Raw genomic sequence first — 25,233 nt, 5'->3', positions numbered from 1 at the left:
CAGGCATGACCCAACACATTTTCAGCTGTGGGAGTCACAGAAAGAGACCACCTCTGCTTGCAGAAAGTAAAGAAAAAAATAAAGGGGGCTTTGTCTTGAAACTTTAGTACCAGCTGAGCCACAAGTCGCCACAGGCCTTGGGTAATACCCAGTATTGTATTAGCTTCAGGTGTGTCTCAGCACAGACCCAGTGTTGGTGACCACAGGAGTTCTTGTGACACTCTTATCCCAATTCCAGGCAGCTCAGCATGGGTCGGGAGACTGCTTTGGGGAGGAGAAAATAAGCAAAGAAAAGACTCTGCCTTGTAATCCAGTGAATTCTTTAATACCTTATGCAAGACCGTCAGAGTGGTACCTCTATGAGTCTGCTAGAGTCACAGCATTACAGGGCTTGGTATTCCCCCTAATGTACATATGAATGCAGAACCAAATGTCTAGATCAAGACACTCAATTCCCTTTGAACACCTGGAAAGTCTTCTCAAGAAGGACAAATACAAATAAACATAGGCTACAAATATTACAATAAATGCCTAACTCTTCAATGCCCAAACAATGATAAACGTCCACAAGCATCAAGACCATCCAAGAAAACATGACCTTTACCAAATGGATTAAATAAGGCACCAGTGACCAATTCCAGAGTGATGGAGATATGTGACTTTCGGGCAGATAATTCAGAACAGCTGTTTTGAGGGAGATCAACAAAATTCAAAATAACACAGAGAAAGAATTCAGAATCTCATCAGATAAATTTAATAAAGAGATTAAAATAATTAAAAAGAATAAGGCAGAAAATCTGCGGCTGAAAAAATTAATTTAAAAACTGAAGAGTGGAACAGAGGCTCTAAACAGCAGAACTAAGCTGAAGAAAGAATTGGTGACCTTGATAATAGAGTTTTTGAAAATACACAGTAAGAGGAGACAAAAGAAAAAGAATAAAAAATAATGAGACATGCCTCTGGAATCTAGAAAATAGCCTCAGAATAGACAGATCTAAGATACTGGCCTTAAAAGAGAGGTAGAAAAAGTGTTAGGTGTAGAAAGTTTATTTAAAGGGATAATCATAGAAAACTTCCAAAGCCAGAGAAATATATCACTATTCCAATACAAGAAGGTTATAGAGAATACCAAGCAGATTTAACCCAAGTAAGACTACCTCAAGACATTTAATAATCAAACTACCAAAAGTAAAGGAAAAGAAAGTATCTTAAAAGCAGAAATAGAAAATTAAAAAAAAAAAAAACACACAAAAAAAACAAAACTGTAAAGCAGCTCAAATATGACTGACAACAGATTTCTTAGTGGAAACATTACAGGCCAGGAGAGAGTGATACAATATTTTCAAAGCTTTGAAGGAAACAATAACAACTTTTATCCTAATATATTACATCCGGTGAAAATATCCTTTAAACATAAGGAAGAAATAAATACTCTCCAAGACAAACAAAGGCGAAGAATTTCATCAATACCAGAACTGTATTACAGAAATGCTTAAGAAATTTACTCAATTTTAAAAAAAGGGTGTTAATGAGCTGAAGAAAATCATCTGAAAGTATGAAACTCACTGATAACAGTAAATATACAGACAAATAAAAACATTATAACATTAACTCTGGTGTGTAAACTACTAATATCTAGAGTAGGAAGACCGAGAGACAAACCAACAAAAATAATAACTACAACAACATTTTAAGACATAGACAATGTAATCAGATATAAATAAAAACAGCAAAAAGTTAAAACTTGTAGGGAAGAAATTAAAATGTAGAGTTGTTGTTAGTTTTTAATTTTCTTGTTTGTTAGTTGATTTTTGTAATTAGAATTGTCATCAGTTTAAAATACCAGGTTATAGGAGGTAATTTGCCACCCTCATGGTATTTTCAAATCAAAAAACCAACAACAGATACACAAAAATATAAAGCAAGAAATTAAAAGATACAACCATAGAAAATCATATTCACAAAAAGAAAGACAGGAAGAAAGGAAAAATATATCTAAAAACAACCAGAAAACAACAAAATGGTAGTAGTAAATCCTTATATATCAATAATAACATTAAACATAAATACAATAAATGCTCCATTCAAAAGACACAAAATGGCTGAATGAATGAAAAAACAAGGTATAGGCAGAAATGGACTAAAAATAAAGGGCTAGAAAAAGATATTCTATGCAAATGGAAACCAATAAAGAGCAGTAGTATATTTATAGCAGATAAAAGAAATTTCAAGACACAACCTATTATTGGCATGGAAGTATATGCCAATAATTTGAAAAATTTAGAAGAAATGAATAAATTCCAAGAAAATCTACCAAGACTGAATCATGAAGAAATCCAAAACCTTAATAGATAAATAACAGGTACCAAAACTGGAGCTATAATAAAAATCTCTGAGCAAAGAAAATCATGATAGTTGATTGATTCACTGTTGAATTATACCAAACATTTAAAGAAGACCTAATACCAATTGTACTGAAACTATATAAAAAATAGAGGGGGAAGGAATACTTCCAAACATATCTCTTGAGTCCAGTATTACCATTATTTCAAAACCAAAGATATATCAATAAAAGAAAGTTACAGGCTGATATCTCTGATAAACTTTGATGCAAAAATCCTCAGCAAAATACCAGAAAATTAAGTCCAACAACACATTAAAAAGATTATTTTTCATGACCAACAGGGATTCATCCCAGGGATACAAGGATATTTCAACATTTGAAAATCAATGTGGGCCGGGCGCGGTGGCTCAAGCCTGTAATCCCAGCACTTTGGGAGGCCAAGACGGGCGGATCACGAGGTCAGGAAATCGAGACCATCCTGGCTAACACGGTGAAAACCCGTCTCTACTAAAAAAAATACAAAAAACTAGCCGGGCGAGGTGGCGGGCGCCTGTAGTCCCAGCTACTCGGGAGGCTGAGGCAGGAGAATGGCGCAAACCCGGGAGGCGGAGCTTTCAGTGAGCTGAGATCCGGCCACTGCACTCCAGCCTGGGTGACAGAGCGAGACTCCATCTCAAAAAAAAAAAAAAAAAGAAAAAAAATAAAATCAATGTGATATATCAGATCAGCAGAATGAAGGAAAAAAACATATAACAATTTCAATGATACTGAAAAAACATTTGATAAAATTAAACCCATTTATAGTAATAAAAATATTAAAACTGGGCATAGAAGAAAAAGATTTCAACACAATAAAAACCATATATGACAGACTCACAGCTACTATCATACTAAATGAGAAAAAGACTGAAAGTCTATCCTCTAAGATGTGAAACAAGACAGTGATTCCCATTTTCACCACTGTTATTCAATAAAGTACTGAAAGTCCCAGCTACAGCAATCAGAGAAGAGAAATCAAAAAGGAAGACATCAAGTTATCCTTTTTTGCAGATGGCATGATGTTGTAATTTGAAAAGCTTAAAGACTTCTTCAAAAATTATCAGAATACAAAATCAGCATACAAAAACCAGTAGCTATTGTGTATGCCAACAGTAAAGATTCTGAAAAAAAGAAAGTATTATAATTTGCAATAACTGCAAATAAAGTAAGATAGCTAGGAATAAATTTAGCCAAAAAAGTAAATGATCTCTCCAGTGAAAATTAATAAACATTGATGCAAGAAATTAAAGAGGGCACACACAAAAGCAAAGATATTTCATGTTTGTATATTTGAAGAATTACTATTGTTAAAAAGTCTGTACTACCCAAAGCAATCTACAAATTCACTGCCATCCCTATCAAAATACCAAGACATTCTTCATAGCAACAAGAAAAATAATTTTAAAATTTATATGGAACCACAAAAGACTTAAAACAGCCTTATGCAGAAAAAAAGATCAACACTGAAAGAATTACATTACTTGACTTCAAATTATACTACAGAGCTATAGTAAGTAAAACTGTGGTATTGGCATAAAAACAGACACATGGACTAATGGCATAGTATAAAGCAAGAAAAAATAAATCCATACATCTTCAGTTAACTAATTTTCAACAAAGATACCAACAATATACTTTGGGGAAAGGACAATATCTTCAATTAGTGGTACTGGGAAAACTGCATATGTATATGCAGAAGAATGAAATTGGATCTCTATCTCTCTCCATATACAGGAATCCAGTCAAAGTGGATTGAAGACTTAAACCTCATACCTAAAAGTATGAAACCACTAAAAGAAAACTTTGGAGAAACTTTCAGTATGTTGGTTTGGTCAAAAATTTCTTCAGTAATACCCCCAAAGTACAGACAACCAAAGCAAAAATGGACAAATGGAATGACAAGTTAAAAAGCTTCTGCACAGCAAAGGAAACAATCAACAAAGTGAGGAGACAACTTACAGAATGTGAGAGCATATTTGCAAATTATCCATCTGACAAAGGATTAGGAAGAATATACAAGGAACTCCATTTGATAGGAAAAAATCTAATGATCTGCTTTTAAAATGGGCAAAAGTTCTGAATAGACATTTCTTAAAATAAGTTCCATGAATCGTAAACAGGTACATGAAGAGGTGCGCAACATCATTGATCATCAAAGCAATGCAAATCAAAACTATAAGGAGATATCATCTCACCCCAGTTAAAATGTCTTTTATCCAAAAACAGGCAATAACAAATGGTAAGAAGGATATGGAGAAATAGGAACTCTCGGACACTGTTGATGGAAATGTAAATTAGTATAACCATCATGGAGAACAGTAGAGAAGTCTCTCAACAAATTAAAAATGGAAATACCATATGACCCAGCACTCCCACTGGTAGTTGTATATATCCAAATAAAAGAAGTCAGTAAATCAAAGAGACACTTGCCTTCCTATGTTTATTGCAGCACTATTCACACTAGCCAAGATTTGGAAGTAACTCAAGTGCTCATCATTAGATGAAGGGACAAAGAAAATGTGACACATATACACAATGGAGTACTATTCATCCATAAAAATGAAATGAGATTCTGCATTTGCAACAACTTAGATGGAACTGGAGAACATTATGTTAAGTTAACCAAGTCAGGCACAGAAAGACAAATTTCTCATATTCTCAGTCATTTGTGGTGGTGTATTGGTCTGTTTTCACACTGCTATGTAGAAATCCCCAAGACTGGGTAATTTACAAAGAAAAGAGGCTTAATTGACTGACAGTTCTGCATAGCTGGGAAGGTCTCAGAAAATGTACAATCATGGCAGAAGGCACCACTTCAAGGGGTGAAAGGAGAGAAAATGAGGGCAAGCAGGGAAAATGCCAGAGGCTTGTAAAACCATTGATCTCATGATACTCACTCACTATCATGAGAACAGCATGGGGGAATCTACTCCCATGATTCAATTACCTCCAGCTGGTCCCGCCCTTGACACGTGGGCATTATGGGGATTACAATTCAAGGTGAGATTTGGGTTGGGACACAGAGACAAACTACATCAGGGAGCTAAAAATCAAAACAGTTGACTCATGGAGATAGAATAATGGTTACAAGAGGTTGATTGTGGTAGTGTGTGGGGTAGGTGGGAACTGGGAATAGTTAATGGGTAAAAATATATAATTAGATACAATGAATAAGATCTAGTATTTGATGGCACAACCAGATGACTATAACCAACAATAATTTGTTGTAACTTTTAGAATAACTGAATGAGTATTATTGGAATGTTTGTAACACAGAGAAACGATGAATGATTGAGGTGAGGGTTAATCCCATTTACCCTGCTAAGATTATTATATATTGTATTCCTGTATCACCATATCTCATATATGCCATAAATATATACACTGACTACCCATGAACATTCCTTTTAAAATGCCTTATGGCTGTATATAATAAAGGCAATCTTAACTAATTTCATTAATACAGTTTTCCAATATGTGAAATGAATACAGAGTATTATTGTTATAAAAACATTTAATTCCACATTTTGTAATAGAATTATAGTAAATTGAAGAAACGTACAACCATCCACAAAAGGAAAATACATGCATGCAAGTATTTGTATATAAATGTTAAAGTTTACAAAATTCCTGAATAAAAAACACAAAATTTCAGGTTAAGAAACCTGGTTACAAATAAACTCTTAATGGAATCTAAAATTTTTACATAATCAGATATTTCATATATATATATGACATATTATATATATCAGATATTATCTCTATCAGTATATATAATATATCAGATATTATATCTCTATGTATCTATATATATCAGCTACATAGTATATATACATAACATTTGTATATATAGTAAGTTGCATATATATATACACACACACACACGCACAAATGTATGTTTATTTCCATAGAGTATTGATGGATTTATTCTATATCAGTTATTTAAACATTTCAAGACAAGATAGGTTTAAAATAAAATAAAAAACTATTATTAAGAAACATTTTTAAATGATCTGCTTAGTATAAAATTTTTTAGTTTATGAATTTCTATTGATATTTGTGTATTTTTCCACATTTTCTATTAAATCACAAAAATAAAAGTTTTAAATAAATTCTAATTTTAGCTGTCTGCTTACATAAATTCTACATTTTTTATGGACTTAAAATATTTGCATTAAAATGAAACATAATTGTAAATAACACCAAATTATTATACTAACTAGTGCAACTGGTAATTTTAACCAAATTGAAATTCAAAACTTCAAAGAAAAACATGGAATATTTTAATATTAAATGTTATTATAGAAAATATTATCACATAGAAAATCACATAGATAAATGTTATTTTCATATTAATCTCATTTGAAATATAAAAATACAACATGGTGAATAACTATTGATTTTCACATTATCTTCTACCAGTGGATCTCTTAGTTGTACAGCTTCCTTTGTTACTCATTTTTCTCTTTAAATCAGAAATTACAGTGGAAACTGCTGTCACTGATTGGGAAACCCAAATGCAATAACTGTATCCTATGGCCAGGCATGGTGGTTCACGCCTGTAATCCCAGCACTTTGGGAGGCCAGGGCGGGTGGATCACGACGTCAGGAGATCGAGACCATCCTGGCCAACATGGTGAAACCCTGTGTCTACTAAAAGTACAAACATTAGCCCGGAGTGGTGGCGCACTCCCATAGTCCCAGCTACTCAGGAGGCTGAGACAGAAGAATCACTTGAACCCAGGAAGCGGAGGCTGCAGTGAGCCGAGATTGCACCACTGCCGTCCAGCCTGGGTGACAGAGCGAGACTCTGTCACAAAATAATAAAATAAAATAAAATAAAAAATAACAAAACAAAACAAAACAAAACAAAATAAAATAAAATAAAATAAAATAAAATAAATACTGTATCCTAGGGTAACCGGGGCCAAGAGGCAGCCTTTAATTGACAAGGTGGATGACGTTACTGCAATGGACTAAAGAGCCAGAGAAAAAATCTAATTATTTTCACTTGCAAAACCCTAAAGCATTGGCTAAACGATCATTGTGTCCCTTGAAGTTGGGATAGTATACTCATCATTTTACTTGATAAGTGGAAGAGTTCTAGGTCAAATGAAAATAAGTGAAATATGGATCATAGAAACAGAATCACAGACTCTCATTCAATTTTCAGAATTGAGCCATTTTGCAAATCCAAAATCTTTTGATTGAAGGGGTGGCTTAGTCATGTTGAGGAAGGAGCCCCCTGCTCTGCCAGATTTACACTCAGTCCTTCTCCCTGTCTTCCACAAAGGAACTAAAGACATTGTAACAAGGTGACTGTGCAGAGTGGAAAAAGAAATATTCAATCTTTGGAGGGATCATTGGACACCCATTCTGATGGACTCTAATTTCAGGAGACCCAGAACATTACTGTGGTCCAACAGTCAGAGAAAGGGCTGATGGAGTTTAAGAGATAAATAGAGTTCTAGCTTAGGACTATCTAAATATGGGTTCAGTGATTCTCAAGTACATTCTGTGAATATTTGCCCAGTTCCAAAATGCATGCTTAGGATAGACATACTGTACTAGATAAGGTGATTAATTCTGATTACTAAGAGGAAGTTGAACTACTTCTATATAATGAAGGTAAAGAAGAGTATTTCTTCAATACAGGCAGTCCCTTAAGGTATCTCTTACTATTATGATACACTGTGATTAAAATCAATGAAAAACTATAAATCGATTCATGCAGAGCTACTAATGACCATTCAGGAATGAAAGTTTGAGTAACCCCATCAAGTAAAGAACAATGACCAGCTGATACACTTGCTGAAGGCAAAGGGAATATTGAATAAGTAGTGGGAGAAGGTAATTATAAATAACAGCTACAGCCACATGATAGTTCTAGAAACGAACACTGTAATTGTTAAGAATACATATTTCTTAATTTATTAAGAATATGTTTGTGTGTTTATGTGTGTTACGTGTTTTCTTTTTTCCTTGTCTTATCCCCTCATTTTACATAAGATGCATTAACTTTACATCTCATGTACATGACAATTAAATTTACATCATAGTATTTAAGTTATAGGATATCAAGAAGAGACTTGAGCATTAAGAACTTTGCATCCTCTTGTAGGGAAAGAGTCAGTGCATTTTCTGTTTTACACAGGGTAGTTGTGTCAGGCTGGTAGAAGTATAACTTTGTTGTTGTCCTTATTTGGAGATTTAGTATGTTTTAAGAAGGATCGCACGGGTGTCAAGTTGAAAATAGAGAAAATGTATATGTTACTTTTTGTGTTAATTTGTCTAGGATATGATACCTAGTTTTTTGAGCAAACACCAGTCTAGATGCTGAAGATGAGAAGGTATCGTTAGCCTTTAAATGAATAGATTTAGTAAACCGAAATATCTCTATAACATGAGTCAGCCTCATCCAATTAGCTGAAGGTCTTAAAGAGCAAGGAATAAGTTGCCCCCACCAAAAGCAATTATTAAGATCACATCAACTGTTAGTGAAATTTCCAGTCTGCTGGCGTGCTTTTCAGATTTTGGGAGTGCCAGCCTCCACAACAGTGTAAGCTAATTCTTTAAAACAGACATTTCTCTCTGTGTGTATGCATGTGTCTGTGTGTGTGTGCAGAGCAAAAAAAAAAAAAAAAAAAAAAAAAACAGAACCAATAAGATGTGTGTGTACATCTGTATATATGTGTGAGTACATCTGTATATATGTGTGAGTGTATACAGATATATCAGCAATGCTAACTAATATGCTCACTATCACAGTTCAGTTGGCAATCAATGAAAATAAGATGCTGAAGCTTAAAATTTGGTCAAGAGTTTTAACTGCAAAGACATGTTTTGTTATTTTGATTGTTCAACATATTTATACTGTGATTTCTTTTTTAATTTAAGGTTTTAAAAAATGTTAGAAGAGCTTCCTGAGTCCAATGTATGTTTTAAAATTAGTGTTTAAGTTACATCTACGTACAAAACATACAAAAAGAAAAATAAATGAATAGAAACAGGTCAAAGTGATTATCTGTTATATTTCTCTTTGTTGCCATTCTATGGAAGTTCTAAAAAGATTATGCAACAACATTCTGTACCTGCTATAGGAAATATGTCCACTCAGAATGTAATAATAAACATTTAAAATCTAGAACAGTATCTTTAGATTGCATCTTTCCCACAAATGTGTTTTCACACATGTATCTACATACTCTACTATACAGAGTATCAAATTTAGAAACCTCCACTATTTTTCATTGTCAATTTCCCTTATCTTCACATCTCAAACACAGATATTGGTTTTTCCTTATTTTTAGTAATTCCCATAGAATCACCCTAAATCATTGTTTGATTTCTTGAATACTTGTCTGCTGTAATAATCTCTTTCGTTCTTCTTTTCTTTTTCAAAAATATGTTGTTTTGTTAACAAATGTCAAAATTGTTTCCATGTGTACTACAAATGATTGTCGCGGTATCCACATTTAGACACAATTAAGCACACACTAGCTCCAACTGAGCAACTCTTTCTCATTCTTTTCAAAGTTTAACCAAATTTTAAAGAACTCAACTGTAAATGTCCCTGCAATGCTCCTCATTAAAAAGGAACATGAAATGTGATACAAATCATGAGGAAAAAATAATAATTTAAAAATTAAACTAGTAGTTGAATCTTAGGAGAAATCATGCCCAGGAAATATTTTCAAAGATAATTACAATGTTTTTTCTTTTAAAGTCACTTTTTGAGATATTTTATAAAATTAATACCATTTCTGCTCATTGTTCATTGGTCTGCATTAATTACATGATCTTGTTTGACTATAGAAGGGCTGAGAATTGTGGTCATTTATGTATTCAAGAACGAATGGTGACATGGTTATTAGGGTACATGAGCTTTCACTTTCTGGAGTGAGAAATTTAACACAAAAAAGTATAGTTCTATAATAAAATCGTTAACATATTGAATATAACACACATACAGGGTGATAAGGATCTATAATCTATCCTAATACTTTATCTATATATTTTCAACACCTGTACAGAAGCTAAATTTTCACTCACTGTTTATATATTGCCTTAAACATTTACATATACTACTGACATGACTTCTGTTAAAATAATTGACAGTTGAGTACAATTCCATCATTGTTTTACTTCATTCATCAAATAAAAATGTTTATTATATATATATTATGTACAAGGGCCTATTCCATTGCTTGAGGTTACTGTGCTCAATTAATCAGGCAAAAGTATTTGACCTTTGGGGATAACATTCTAGTGAAAGGAAATAATAAATAATACACAACTAAATAAATGATTATGTAGTTAATTATATATATTTTTTTCTCCCAGGCTTACTTGTTGTAGAAATGTAAGAAAGAACTCTAAATACAAGGGGAAGTGTTATTATGGTGGCTGCAGTGAAAATTAGAATTCCATCACCCTTCCTTGTGATCTATGAATTTCTTAGTCTTTAATATGTTCACTTTTCTCTTACTGTCTTCTTTAGTTGCTTGTATAAACCAACCGTCAGACATCACCTTATTCCAGTCACCCAGAATCAAAGTGATTTCTATCAAGAGTCATAGGTATTGTCAGCTTGTCAAGAATGCCATTGCCTTGCGCTTTTCATCTTTGCAATTCTCCTTGATTGACACTATTGAAATCCTGTCAGCTTTTCTTTCCTTTGTTTGCTTTACACAGAACAGGAAAGAAGATGCAGTTCCTATCATTCCTATCCATTAGCCTGATAAAACTACAGTTTCAGGGAGAGAAAGTTCGATCAATAAATCATATATTTCATAAAGAGAAAAATTAGGATGTTTAAATGGAGACTGAAGACTCAGTTGCCTAAATGATTTCTTGTCTAATATTAAACACTTTTAGTTTTCAAATCTTCATGTATAGATTAAATCCCATAATAAGAAACAAATAAAATATGTAAAATGTTACAAAATGTTCTTCAGTGTACACAAATAAAATTTTCTTTTTAAGCTGTGTTTTTATTAAATAGGTGAATATCAATAATTAATTGTCGAGTCCAAAATTTGTAAGCCAAAATGACCTATAATCCAGGAATACTTGATAGGTTTCTTTGTTTAGCTCAGTATAATATTGTAGAAAGCATGGATTGTCCCATGGATTATCGCTGTCCCTTTGTAACTGTTACTATAAAATAGAAAAACTAATGTTAAATGTTATTCTGGCTTAAGAAGTCTCATTACTGAAACTAAGAAATTGGAATGATCTGCTCACTCTAAATGGAAGTGAAAAATATATAAACAATTAATTTACTGAAGTGCAGATGCTTACAATGAAAACCTACTATAACTTGCAAGAGATAAACAAGTACCAATATTGAAATGTTTTCACAGCATATTCTGTCATGGCTATTTTTATTTTTTGGAATTAGTTTACAAGTTGAAAATTCTACTGACTAATTGTGGGAATATTTTAACCGCTTGTAATAGATGACATTGGTTTAAGATATTTTGCTTCAAATATAGAAGTAGATGGTTAAATCACTGAGAGATAAACATAGTATCAAAGTGAAGATTAGCCATCAGTTAAACAATGCGGTTATTATCAGTGAAACAATGAAAAAGTGAGCTTATTAGAAATGAGAAAGTTAACCATGAATGTAAAAATTTCACATTATATAATATTATGCTAATTACTAAAAAATAGAGTATATTGCTATATCACATAGCATATATGCTATATTATTAAAACTTATCAAGATAGGTATTAATTATACTATAGCTACAAAATGGAATTCAAATTAACTCTAAGGATGCAATTTTCTTATTAGAGAGGAAGTATAATTTTTAACACAAAAATATTAACAAAATACTAAAATAGATGAAAAATTACATATAGAAAACTGGGACAAATAGAAATAATAAATGTTAATTGTGCTCTAATACATTGTGTAAAAATTACCATTGACTTATATGTTTGTTTCTCAATCAAAATTTTGCAGTTATGACATTTTGGGCTGGGTAATAAATTAAAAAAATAAATTGCAGTTGGCTACAATGACTCTACTTCAGAAGACCTCAGGCATGTTTGGGTTGCTCTACTTGTGTTCTCATTCCTGGTCCCAAAATGAAAAAAAAAGAAAAAAAAAAAAATCTTCTATCTTGGCATGCACACAAAGTGATGGTTGTAATGTGTTATGTACTTAATTTTGTCTCCTCAAAATTCATATGCTGAAGTCCTAATTCTCAATGTGACTGTATTTGAAGACAGATCCTTTAAAAATATAATTAATGTTAAATGAAGTCAGTCACGAGAGTGGGGTCCTTAATCCAGTATGACTAGTCCCCTTTACAAAAATGGAAGAGACAGCAGAAATGCATACTGACAGAGGAAAGGTCCTATGAGGACACAGTGAGAAAGCAGCCATTCTGCAAGCCAAGGAGGGAGGCCTCAGGAGAAGTTAAACCTGCTAGCATCTTGATCTTGAATTTGCAGGCTCCAAAATTATGTAGACAAAAAGTTTTGTTGTTTAAGACACCTAGTTTGTGGTGTTTTGTTACACTAGCCCTAGCAAGCCTATTCACAGTACATCTTAACATCTCTATTTAGGACTGGCACACTCTTGACACCTTCCACACTGTCAAAACAACTCATAATGAGAAACCACATCAGTAAGGCAGGAATATATATAACTTTTGTTGAGATTACAGGGAGGAAGAGTGAATTTTGTGAAATAATCAAAAGCTTCTATTTGAGTTATACGTATTTAGTTTCTGTGCTTCCATATGAAAACCTATTATTCAAACCTAAGAATGATATTCCAAAAGTATCAGCCAATCAAAAATACAGCTCAGAGTCTTTTTCTTCAATAATTTCTACATCAGATCTAGAAGACATCCCTTTTGAATTTGAAATTTAAGAACAACAACAAAAAATGGGAAAAAAGAAGAAAGAAAAGAAATAGGAACAAGTAAAGAAAAAAAAAAAAGGAGAGAAAAAGAAAGATGTGCAATACAATGGTTGTGAAACAGGGTACTGTTCCAGAAGGGGAAGAGATAGAAATCACTAAGCTGAAATCTGTAGAAATTCTGAATTCTTTTGATTACGTCCTAATACTGTTCCTTGATAGCAGCTTGCCAGGATGTTATTCTTTATGGGTTTGGGCTCACCCTCTGAACATTTCTGTTTTATTATATTATTTCAACATATTTGAAAATGTGCTAGAGAATATTCGTTCTTTGCTCACTGAGCAACTTTTTCAGTTTGATTCTGTCCATAAAGTACTGAATGTGCAAAGGCAAATTTCCATCACAAATTGTCAGTCTTACTTAATCTAAGATTGTGATTTTGTTCATCCATCTGTCTCAAAATGTAATAATTTTTACCTTAATTATTATAATTTGTTGTTTTATTAATCCCAGTCACACCATAAGCATAATTCTTTTCAGTAAATGTTCTCCTCACTTGAATACAGATTCTTTAAACACAGAAGATATTAGTGCTAGCATGTCCTCAATTCCTTCTACTTGAGCTTTATTTAAAAAAAAGAATATATTTCTTTGGGGAACAAATCAATACAATCAGAGGTGCCTTAATATAGTAGTTCTTAATACAACATGTGATGTTTGTTCTGAGAGTTTATCTTTCAAATCTCAGAATTTCTGGATTCCTCATTTTCTCTTTTATCACTTCTCTATCAAATACTAAATTTTTCAGCTTGGGCTGTTTTATATTATTTATAAAAATAAAAACATCATGGCTTACAATAACAAACATTATTAGTATGAACTCACTGACCTTGCTGCTGATTGGAGACACCCTTCTCTGAGTATCATGTTGGGTCCAGATGTGGTCCCTAGGCCTCCTTGATTCTACAGGTAAGCTGAAGAACCATCTGCTATATGGCACCTTTTGCTCTCATGGCAGAGGGCAGTGATGAATAAACACTTCCAGCCTTCTTAAAATTCTACTGAATTAGGCAGACAGTCATTTCCACACAATGCCACAGGCCAAAGCAAATCACATAGCCAAGCTTAACATCAATGGATTGGAAATCATACTCCTCACATGACGGGAGGGTGAAGTGAATGTTAACTAAACAAGAAAAAAGATCTTGTGTATAAAGGTCTTCAGTCACTGAAAACTTAGTGAAAGTCTTCAAACTAGATTAAGAAAAGAAAGCACTCAGATATATTCTATTTTCAGTGAAAACGTTAAAGGATAATTAGTCACAAAGTTAAATCTAAAAAGATAAAAAAAGACATTTAGACTAATAATAAGAAAATAGTATTGCCTGTATAAAGACCCATGCACAAGTATGTTTATTGTGACACTATTCTCAATAGTAAAGATTTGGAACCAACTCAAATGTCCATCAGTGACAGATTGGATTTAGACAATGTGGCACATATACAAAATGAAATACTATACAGACATAAAAAAGGATGAGTTCATGTCCTTTGCAGGACATGGATGAAGCTGGAAACCAAAATTCTCAGGAAACTCTCTCAAGGACAGAACAAAAAACACCGCATATTCTCACTCATAGGTGGGAATTGAACAATGAGAACACATGGACACAGGGCGGGGAACATCACACAGTGAGGCCTGTTGGTGGGTGGCTGGCTGGGGGAGGGTTAGCATTAGGAGAAATACCTAATGTAAATGACGAGTTGATGGGTGCAGCAAACCAACATGGCACATGTACACCTGTGTAACAAACCTGCACGTTGTACACATGTACCCTAGATGTTAAAGTATAGTAAATATATATATGTATTTTTTTTAAAAAAAGTAAAAAAGAAAATAGAATTTGAAGAGTTAATTAATATCAAGTAACATAGACTTTATGGCAAAAAATATTATTTAAAATGAAGACAGTCACTCTATGATGAGAGTTTTGTTTTCTAAGAAAATGTTATATTTTACCTGTATGCTACTAATAAAATGCCTCAAAATATGGAGAAAACAAATTGATAAAATAGGACAAGTAAACAGATAAACCCACCATCATAGCTTAATAACATTGATAATATTGATATATCAGTTAGTGATTGATATAATTTAGATTTTTGTGCCCTCCAAATCTCATGTCAAAATGTAATCCCCAGTGTTGGAAGTGGAGCTGCCGGGAGGTATTTTCATCTTGGATTCATGTCGTTAATGAATGGGTTAGTGCCATCCTCTTTATGATGAGTGATTCTGTCTTTGAGTTCCTGTGATATCTGGATGTTTATAAGTATGTCGTACCTCTCCCCTTTCTCTCTTGCTCCCACTGTCACCATGTGACACCATTGCTGCCCCTCTGCCTTCCACCATGATTATAAGCCTCTGCAGGCCCTCCGGAGAAGCAGATGCTGGCATCATGCTTCTTGTACTGTCTGAAGAACTGTGACTCAATTAAATTTATTTTTTTAATTAATTTTCCAGACTCAAGTATTTCTTCATGGCAATGCAAGAATGGTCTAATACAATAATAGATCAAAAATAATGACAACAAAGTAAAATAGCAAGAATAGCTCTCCCTATTTTTTCATTCCCTTTCATTTCCACTCTGAAAAATTAAGTCCGAAGACATTATTTGAGAGTGAGTAACAGAGGAATCTGTGTTCAAAACAGAGGATAAATATATTATAGGCCAGAACAGGGTGTGAAATCCTGACCAAGGTTAGTAGAGTATGCATGATGGGCAGTCCAGCACAAGGTGTAAAACTCTAGGGTGAGGAGGGCATCTGCAAAAGAGGATGCCTCTGTGCATAGAATCCAACTGGCATGAGGATGACATCTCTAAGGAAAGGCACCCTGGTACATCATAAAATATATTAAGTGCAGTGAGAAGTGTGTCCACATGGAAGGCCATTGTGATTGCGTATTAGAACCTGAGAAGAATTAGGAGCTTATTTCCTTATGAAGTCTTCTATGTGTAGTGTATTAGAGTACAAGTGGGCTAATGCGGCTGTACTAACATGACTCTGGATATGTTTCAGAGTGAGAAGAGCACCTGCTTGAGGGCAGCAGCATCTATTACAGGGCAAAGATGGCAACTCAATGAGTGATTCAAAAACACAATTGAAGTGAGGAGAGAATGACAAGAGATTGGGTACACAAAAGGGAATGACTGAGTTTGTAAATGAGTAAGGATGTGGGGAGCAAAGGAGTGCAAATATGGAAAGCATGATCACTAGAAAAATCCCTATGGCATTGGATTGAACTTACAAATACATATGGAAATAAATATGGTTTTAAATTGATATGTTTATGGCAGTGTGTATAAATATTAATTAATAATTAATCAATTAAAATTAAATATTTAATTTTATCTCATGAAAGTCTCATTTTAAGTATTCAATAATAATGTGTGGTTAGTAGTGAGTTAGTAGTGTATTGAACAGCATAGAATGTAAATAGAAATAAATATAGATAGAGTGTGTGTGTTTGTGTGTCTGTATATGTGTATACACATGCAGGAAACACACACATAGCTCATTCCTAAAAATACACCCAAGTACCCCAGCAGAGCTATATTTATTTATGTACTTTACCAGTCAAGATTCAGTCAGGAGACATAAACCGCATAGTGACTTGAACAGAGGAGAATTAATATAAAGTAACAAAGAAAATTCTAAATAATCCCTTAGAGCTGGGGTGGAGTGCTCAAAAAGGAATAAATTTGGAAAGGAGAATGTGGAGTCTCCAAGGTTGGAATTCAGATCTTGTTGAAAATGATAGGATTGGAGTCCATTGAATGCTGGAGAAACTCAGCCTGTTGCCCTTGAGCAAAAGCTGGCACTGTATTGTATACTTAAAAATCCAACTAAGAGGGAAGATCTCATGTTAAGTGTTTTTACCAATATAAAATTAAAAACAATAATTAAAAAATTGTATTGGACAGCAGTAATGTAAATCAACATATAAATGTATGTGTGTATGTGTGCCCATAGGTATTTTTCTTAATTTTGTTCAATAAGAGGACCTGAAAGCAGTGACAATTTAGTAACAATGGACACATTTGGGATATAGAACTTGGTTTCAAAATGTTTTTCTCCACTTAAAGTAACAAGGACTTTTTGGTAAAATATCTGATTTGAAGACTGAGCAGAGAAAATGTTTTTCCTAGAATATTCTTTTTGCAAAATATCAAGGCAGTACTCAAAGAATGAAGGGAAACATCAAAAAGACAGAGAAACCAGGCTGCACATGGTGGCTTATGCCTGTAATTCCAGCACTCTGGGAGGCTGAGGCAGGCAGATCACTTGAGGTCAGGGGTTTGAGACCAGCCTGGCCAACATAGGGAAACTTCAACTCTACTAAAAATACAAAAATTAATAGGGCGGGTGGTGGGCATTTGTAGTCCCAGCTACTCGGGAAGCTGAGATGGGAGGATCATTTCAGCCTAGGAGATGGAGGCTGCAGTGAGCCAAGATAGCCCCACTGCACTCCAGCCTATGCGACAGAGTGAGATTCTATCTCAAAACATCAACAACAACACGGAAACCAGCTTTAAGGGACCCTCACTTGTAAAATCAGAACACTTTCACAGGGGTAAAAAAAAATGTTAGTAACAAATTATAAGACATTACAAATAATAGAAAACATTGAGTTCATAAACAAATAAATTTTAATGATGAACGTAGTTTCAGTATTAGCTATTAATGGCAAAGGGGAAGAGAACAATTTTAGAATGGAGAAGATTGGCCAACTTACCTTAATCAAATAATCAGAATTAACATCACTAATAGTGTGTCTAACAGAAAAAGTGTGGCCACTAATGTGTGTAAAGTAATAGCATATAATTAGAAAAAAAATCATTTCTATGATATTCCAATAAATATACATGCCTTAAAGTAATTATGAAGAAGAATTTGACAATCTAAATCCAAGAACTTGTAAAAATATCTGACCTATAATCTTCAAAGCTTCGAAGATTGTAAAAATTAAAGTTAAAAAAGTTAAGTATTTTTTTAAGATAGATTATATAGAAATAGAAATATTAAATAAAAACTATACATGGCTCTAGTCTGGAATATTCTCCCTTAAAGATATTACTAGAAAACTAGGCAAAGTATGAGTTATAGATGAGGATTATATGGTGGTAATTTACTAATAATTTTCTGACTTTGACAGTTGCATTTCAGTTATACAGAAAAATGTACTTATTTATAGGAAATATATTCTAAGGTATTTGGAGGTAATGAAGAATTTTCTTGATATTTTATTCATATAAACATAATAGGCTTTTTTGGCATAAATTTTTATGGAAGTACACATTACATGATTGTAGTATTTTATTCTCCAGAATACTCATGAACATCTGTTGTGAGGTAATCTTTCTAAATAAGATTATGGGAGCACCAACAGATGTGGCTTTCTAAAGTCTGTATAAGACTTTCAAGTGTATCTTGCCAATTTATCCCCATGTTAGGATGAATACAACTTTTATGGAATTAGGGCAAAATTTGGATGAATAGGGTGAAGATGCATTTAATAAAAGAAACTTATTTTTTTCTGTTAATTGAACCATCTGTGCTCTTGACTGGGTATTTTGATCTTCATTGTCAAACAGCCATCTACCCTTATTATCAAGATCTTACTTACAATAAAATCCATTTAACTAGCTTTTACAAATTAATGAATAATCACTATAGACTTGGAATACATTCTTCTTTTTCTATATACGACTGAGTATTAACAAAATGATTTGGATAAATACACTTGCACTAATTTTGATTAAACAGTTTAAATTTGTATACTTTTTTTTGACCTCACAAAGTTCCTTATTGATTTAAAATCGTAATAATTTAACTGTCAGTTAATCAGAAATGGAAAACAAACTCTGAAAATATGACAATTTCAACATTTTTTGATTCATGCTTTAGCTTATGTAATCGTATATACATGATAATATAAAAACCACTGTGATTTATAAAAGAGCAGCAACTGAGTACAACTTTAAATATCATTTTTTTTACCCATCTAATATTATTGTAAGTGTCTTATTTGCTAGGCCAGGGATGTATATTAGTGGACAATACAGACAAAATGCTTACCCATAAGCCCTCCTTTATTTTATATGCTATAAAGGGAGTAGATAGTATGTGTGCCTACACATAAACTCACACACACACATCCAAATACATAACACATAAATACCACTCAAAGTATCATTTTCTATGAAGAAAATACAAAGGGTCATAGTAGCTCTACATTAAACAGAGTTATCAAAAGTTTTCTTTGAATAACTGTGTCTATTAAACCTCTTTCCTTTATTAATTATCCAGTCTCTAGCAGTTATTTATAGCAGCATGAGAACAGTCTAATACAGTAAATTGGTGCCATGAGTTGGTAGTTGGGGGGCTGCTATAAGGATATGTTGGGGTCTGCGTGTTTCCTAAACAAAGGAATGAACACACAAGACAACACAAGACAAGACAAACATGGCGGCCGCCTCGAATGGCGCACTCCGCTTTATTTTATACAGTCGTTTGTGGAATGTTGCCAAGTCACAAGACACATTGTTGTTTTTCTGACCTTTCCCTGACTTTCTGGATTTTCAAGATGTTTACATATTGCAAGAGCAGGACTTATTGGGAACGCCCTGCATCGTTTGCAAGAGCAGGACTTGTCGGGAACGCCCTGCTTCATTTGCGAGAGCAGGACTTATCGGGAACACCCTGTTTGTGAGCACGTAGTCCTCTACAAGGATATACAAAAATGTGGAAGCAACTTTGAAACCGGGTAGCAGGCAGAGGCTGGAGCACTTTAGAGGACTCAGAAGAAAACAGGAAAATATGGTAAAGTTTGGAACTTCCTGGAGACTTGGCGGACTCAGAAGACAGGAAGATGTAGGAAAATTAAGAACTTCCTAGAGACTTGTTGAATGGCTTTGACCAAAATGCTGATAGTGATATGGACAATCAAGTCCAGGTTGAGGTGGTTTCAGATGAAGATAAGGGAATTGAAGAAAAGGTGTTGGGAACTGAAGAAAAGGTGACTCTTGTTGTGCTTTAGCAAAGTGACTGGTGGCTTTTTGCCCCTGCCCTAGAGATCTGTGAAATTTTGACCTTGAGAGACACAATTTGGGGTATCTGGCAGAAGAAATTTGTAAGCGGCAAAACATTCAAAAGGAAGCAGAACATAAAAGTTTGGAAAATTCGCAGCCTGATGACACAGATAGAAAAGAAAAACCTATTTTCTGGAAAGAAATTCAAGTCAGCTGCATAAATTTGCATAAGTAACAAGGAGCCTGAATGTTAATCACCAAGACAATTGGGAAAATATCTCCAGGGCATGTCAGAGACCTTCACAGTAGCCACTCCCATCACAGACTCATAGTCCTAAAAGAAAAAAAGGGTTTCCTGGGCCAAGCCCAGGACCCCCCACTGTGTGTAGCCTGTGGACTTGGTGTCCTGACTCCCAGCCACTCCACCCATGGCTAAAAGGGACCGTGGTATAGCCCACGCCATGGCTTCAGAGCATGCAAGCCCCGAGACTTGGCAGCTTCCACATGGTGTTGAGCCTGCGAGTACAAAGAATTCAGGAATTAAGATTTGAAAACCTCCTCCTATATTTCAGAGGATGTATGAAAACACCTAAATGTCCAGGCAGAAGTTTGCTACAGGGGCAGATCCCTCATGGAGAACCTCTGCTAGGGCAGTGCAGAAAAGAAATGTGGGTTTGGAGTCCCCACACAGAGTCCCTACTTGTCGGGGTCCCCACACAGAGCTCCACTAGAGCACCTAGTGGAGCTGTGAGATGGCCACTGCCGTCCAGACCCCAGAATGGTAGATACAGCTAGCATCATGTGCCTGGAAAGGCCACAGAGACTCAATGCCAGCCTGCGAAAACAGTGGGAAGGTGGCTGTACCCTGCAAAGCCACAGGGGTGGAGCTGCCCAAGGCTATGGAAGCCTACACACATCAGGGTGACCTGAATGTGAGACATGGAGTCAAAGGTGATTCTTTTGGAAACTGAAGGTTTAATGACTGACTGCCGTATTAGATTTCCAACTTGCGTGTGGATTATAGCCTCTTTTTTTTGGCCAATTTCTCCCATTTGAAACTAGTGTATTTACCCAATGCATGTATATCGATCGTATATAGGAAGTAGCTACCTTGCTTTTGATTTTACAGTCTCGTAGGTGAAAGGGACTTACTTTGTCTCAGATGAAACTTTGGACTTGGACTTTTGGGTTAATGCTGAAATGAGCTAAGACTTTGTGAGACTGAGACTGTTGGAAAGGCATGATTGTGTTTTGAAATGTAAGAACGTGAGATTTGGGAGAGGCCAGGAGGGAATGATATGGTTTGGTTGTCTCCCCACCCAAATCTCATCTTGAATTGTAGTTCCCATAATCCCCACGTGTCGTGAGAAGTACTCAGTGTGGGGTAATTGCATCGTGGGTTGATGGATTTATAAAGGACTTTTCTCTATTTGTTCAACTCTCATTATCTCTCCTGCCACCTTGTAAAGAGGTACCTTGTGCCATAATTGCAAGTTTCCTGAGGCCTCCTCAGCCATGTGAAACCATGAGTCAATTAAACCCCTTTCCTTTATAAATTACCCAGTCTAGGGCAATTCTTTTTATCAGTATGAGAACAAACTAATACAAATACTTTTTTTTTTTTTCCAAAAATGCACTTAATATAACAAATGCATATTTTTGTACACATGTGGGAGGGAAAATAAGCTAAATTATAGAAAGATATTAGAGAAAGAAAACAAAAGAGAAACATGGAGAGAGAAAAATAAAGCAGAACAAAGGAAGCCAAGTAGAAAATAAATTTCAATATCAGAGAACTTGGGACATTTATCAAAACATAACAATAATATACTGAATATATTGTTAAATATATATTCTCCTAAACAAAGTAAGCAAGTATTTATAATAAAAAATATTTAAAGTGACTAATATTAACAAACATTAACAAATGAAATTACACACATATGAACTGAATAATCTCAATACTTTCTGAAACAAATTTGGACCAGCAAATATTAAAATATCCTCCATGTCAACCTATTTCTACCTAAAAGTCAAATTAAGCCCTTTCTTGTGACTTAAAAAGAGGCTGGACAAGAGAGTACATAGACATTCTTTAATGTAAGCTGTTTTTCTCAGAATTATTAAGCCTTGGAGTACATTCAAGTTCAGCTGACAGTGTTTTATTTTATAAAACACAATTAAGCGTTCTAAGAGTCTTCATGTAAAAAAAGACAATAATAATCTAGTTGGTATTATTGGGGCTCTAGTTCCATTCTTGATATAATATTCAAATAATTTTAGAAATTTCAATGCTGTCTTATTAGAGACACAATTATTTTTATATTTACCTCATTTGACTCCAATAATCATATCATACAACTTCCATGGCGCTACACAGTATTGAGCCCATCAGCAATTTTGATAACTGGCCAAATAACTCATCCTTTTCTGGCTGCCTTCTCTTCTCTGTGTCACTTCTTCACAACCCTGGTAATTGTTTATTTGTTTTCTGTGGCTCCCAGATAAATGATCTGGATTTAAATACTTGAGTTACAGTCTCCTTCTGGGAAAACCCAAATAATATTTTTTTTTTTTACTAGAAATAAGCCCAGGAAAAAAAAATACTCATGAAGAGATTCTGGAATTAAATTATTTGCCAGCAAAATAACAATAAAACCACCTTGTGGTGGTGAATAGATAGTTACAGACGCTAATATGCTGTAGCATTACAGTCACTAAGGTTCCTACATATGTGAAATTAGGATGGGATACAGGTAAAAGGAGTTGTGCTGACCTAGGCAATCCTTCTACTTGTGAAAATAGTGGAAATAATAGTTGTGGGGATGCTAGTGTTGATGGGTTAGTTTTTGTTAAGCATCGTCAATGCACTCAGGAAGAAAATGAGAGGCTTGAGCCAGGCAACCCCAAAGTCAGTAAATTATGTGAAAACTAGAAGGTCTATGAAAGCCAAAATCCCTTATGAGAAGATTTAAAGATAACCACGTAACTATTGCCTGAAACAAGGCACAGGACTTGATTTTCTGAAAGAAGAATTGCAAAGAAGGTTTGTTCAAAGCTCTGCCAATTTTCCCACACTAAACCCATAGCTTTAATAGACTGAGAGATCCTGACACCTGGAATAGAGACATCTAGTGTATGTGCTTGAAAACTTGGATCTCTCAATAGTGTTACATTAGTAGAGAAGCCGTTCATCTCTTGATAATACGCAAAAGCTTCAACTGAAATACATTCCTCTAATAATGATACGTGTCCTCCTCAAAATTGGCCCTCACATTCCATAAGGTGCTTTAAGTTAATAGCTAGGATCTAGTCTCAACATTGCTTATCTCTGCAATCATTATACTACTTCAGGGGGAAAGAAATTAACCTGCAAAATAGCTGCAAGTCTAGCCTAATATATTCATATAAAAAGAAGAAATATGTAATTGGAAATGGATTTTGAAAAACTGGAGTGAAGGGGTAATGTAAAATATAAAATTGAAAGAAAGTTACTAATATGAATCATCCTTTTGTAACATAACATTTAGCATCCTTATGCTGGTCTTAATATAATGCTTGGGTGGTTCCTTAAATGAATTTGTCTGAATGTAAACAAAACAAAGGCCAAAAAATAAATACACACACCAAAAAAACATGGTTTACAGTAAATGAGGTGCAAATGCAAAATATGCAAACTATTGAGGACTGGGTCAAAGTCTGCTTAGCCCCATGTTAAAAAAAATAAAACAAAATAAAATAAAAAGACATATTACATAAACCTAGGTAAACGATTGGTTATCTCGATTCTCTTGGAGGGCCCAGAGGATATTTCTTTCTCTAAATTAATAAGTAGTGTACTAATGAGAATGTTCCTGGTATCCTTAAAAAGTCATAATTTTTTTGTCCTTTTTAGATTACGATTGATGACACGAGAAGTTGTTATGAAACTGGGTTACTAAGCATTAATAGGCACGGTAAGATTTTAGAAAGCAGAAGCCAGGTGGCAGGATTTGACAGTAACTTCTACTAGTAAGGAAGCTGAATGATTCACAGAAGTTTATAGAGAATGATTAATAGACCATGGAGTTCCTAGGGATGATATTGAGGAGCAGTCAGTAAGGGTATTCCTTGAGCTATATAACAAAATGCACTCAAGGGCTAATTAACCCAAGTTTACCTTCAGCTACCTGGATAGAAAATTAACAACTCTACTCAGTTTACAAATCTCAATACTAAAGCAAATGAACTGAAGAAATGTCTCAGTCACCTTGGGGGAAATCAACAAAACATCACAATTATATATGGTGGAACTTCCCTCAATTATTCTCTAAAGGTGCCCATAGCCACTTATCAGAATAACTATTTGCTAAGGAAAAATAATGCCCAGAACAGAGCTGACAAAGACAACGGGAGAACAAAAATATTGTTATATTACGTTAACGTGGGGATATGCGGAAGCTAGGTGATAAATCCACCTGTCACGAGTTGGCCCATGTCCCCAGACTGTGCTTATTCACTCACTAATCTAAGGTCATATTCAGGAGGGATATATTTAACGAGGAGCCAAACCCTCTCATTAGCCCCCTGAGATGAGGAAAAGAGCCATTATGGTAGGAAACATCAAACGGAAACTCCTGAAACTTTCCTGCCCCTGCCTCGGTTGAGAAATCAGAAGCAACATTTCAACTTAGGTGAAATGACAGAGATAAGTGCCACTCTTAAAACATTCACTAATTAAGGATTGATGTACCCTTCTTCAACTCACCAGTCTCTATAACAATCATATGGATTACAGTGACTGTCAAAGGAGTACTATGACCTTACACGAGTATACTATCAATTGCTGTTGCTTTATCAGAAGTGATATTTGACTAGAACCAATTAATACAGATTTTGC

This window comes from Macaca thibetana, chromosome 5, assembly GCF_024542745.1.
Source record: "Macaca thibetana thibetana isolate TM-01 chromosome 5, ASM2454274v1, whole genome shotgun sequence".
NCBI classification, from domain to species: Eukaryota; Metazoa; Chordata; class Mammalia; order Primates; family Cercopithecidae; genus Macaca; species Macaca thibetana.
Note: the sequence above shows the minus strand (reverse complement) of the source record.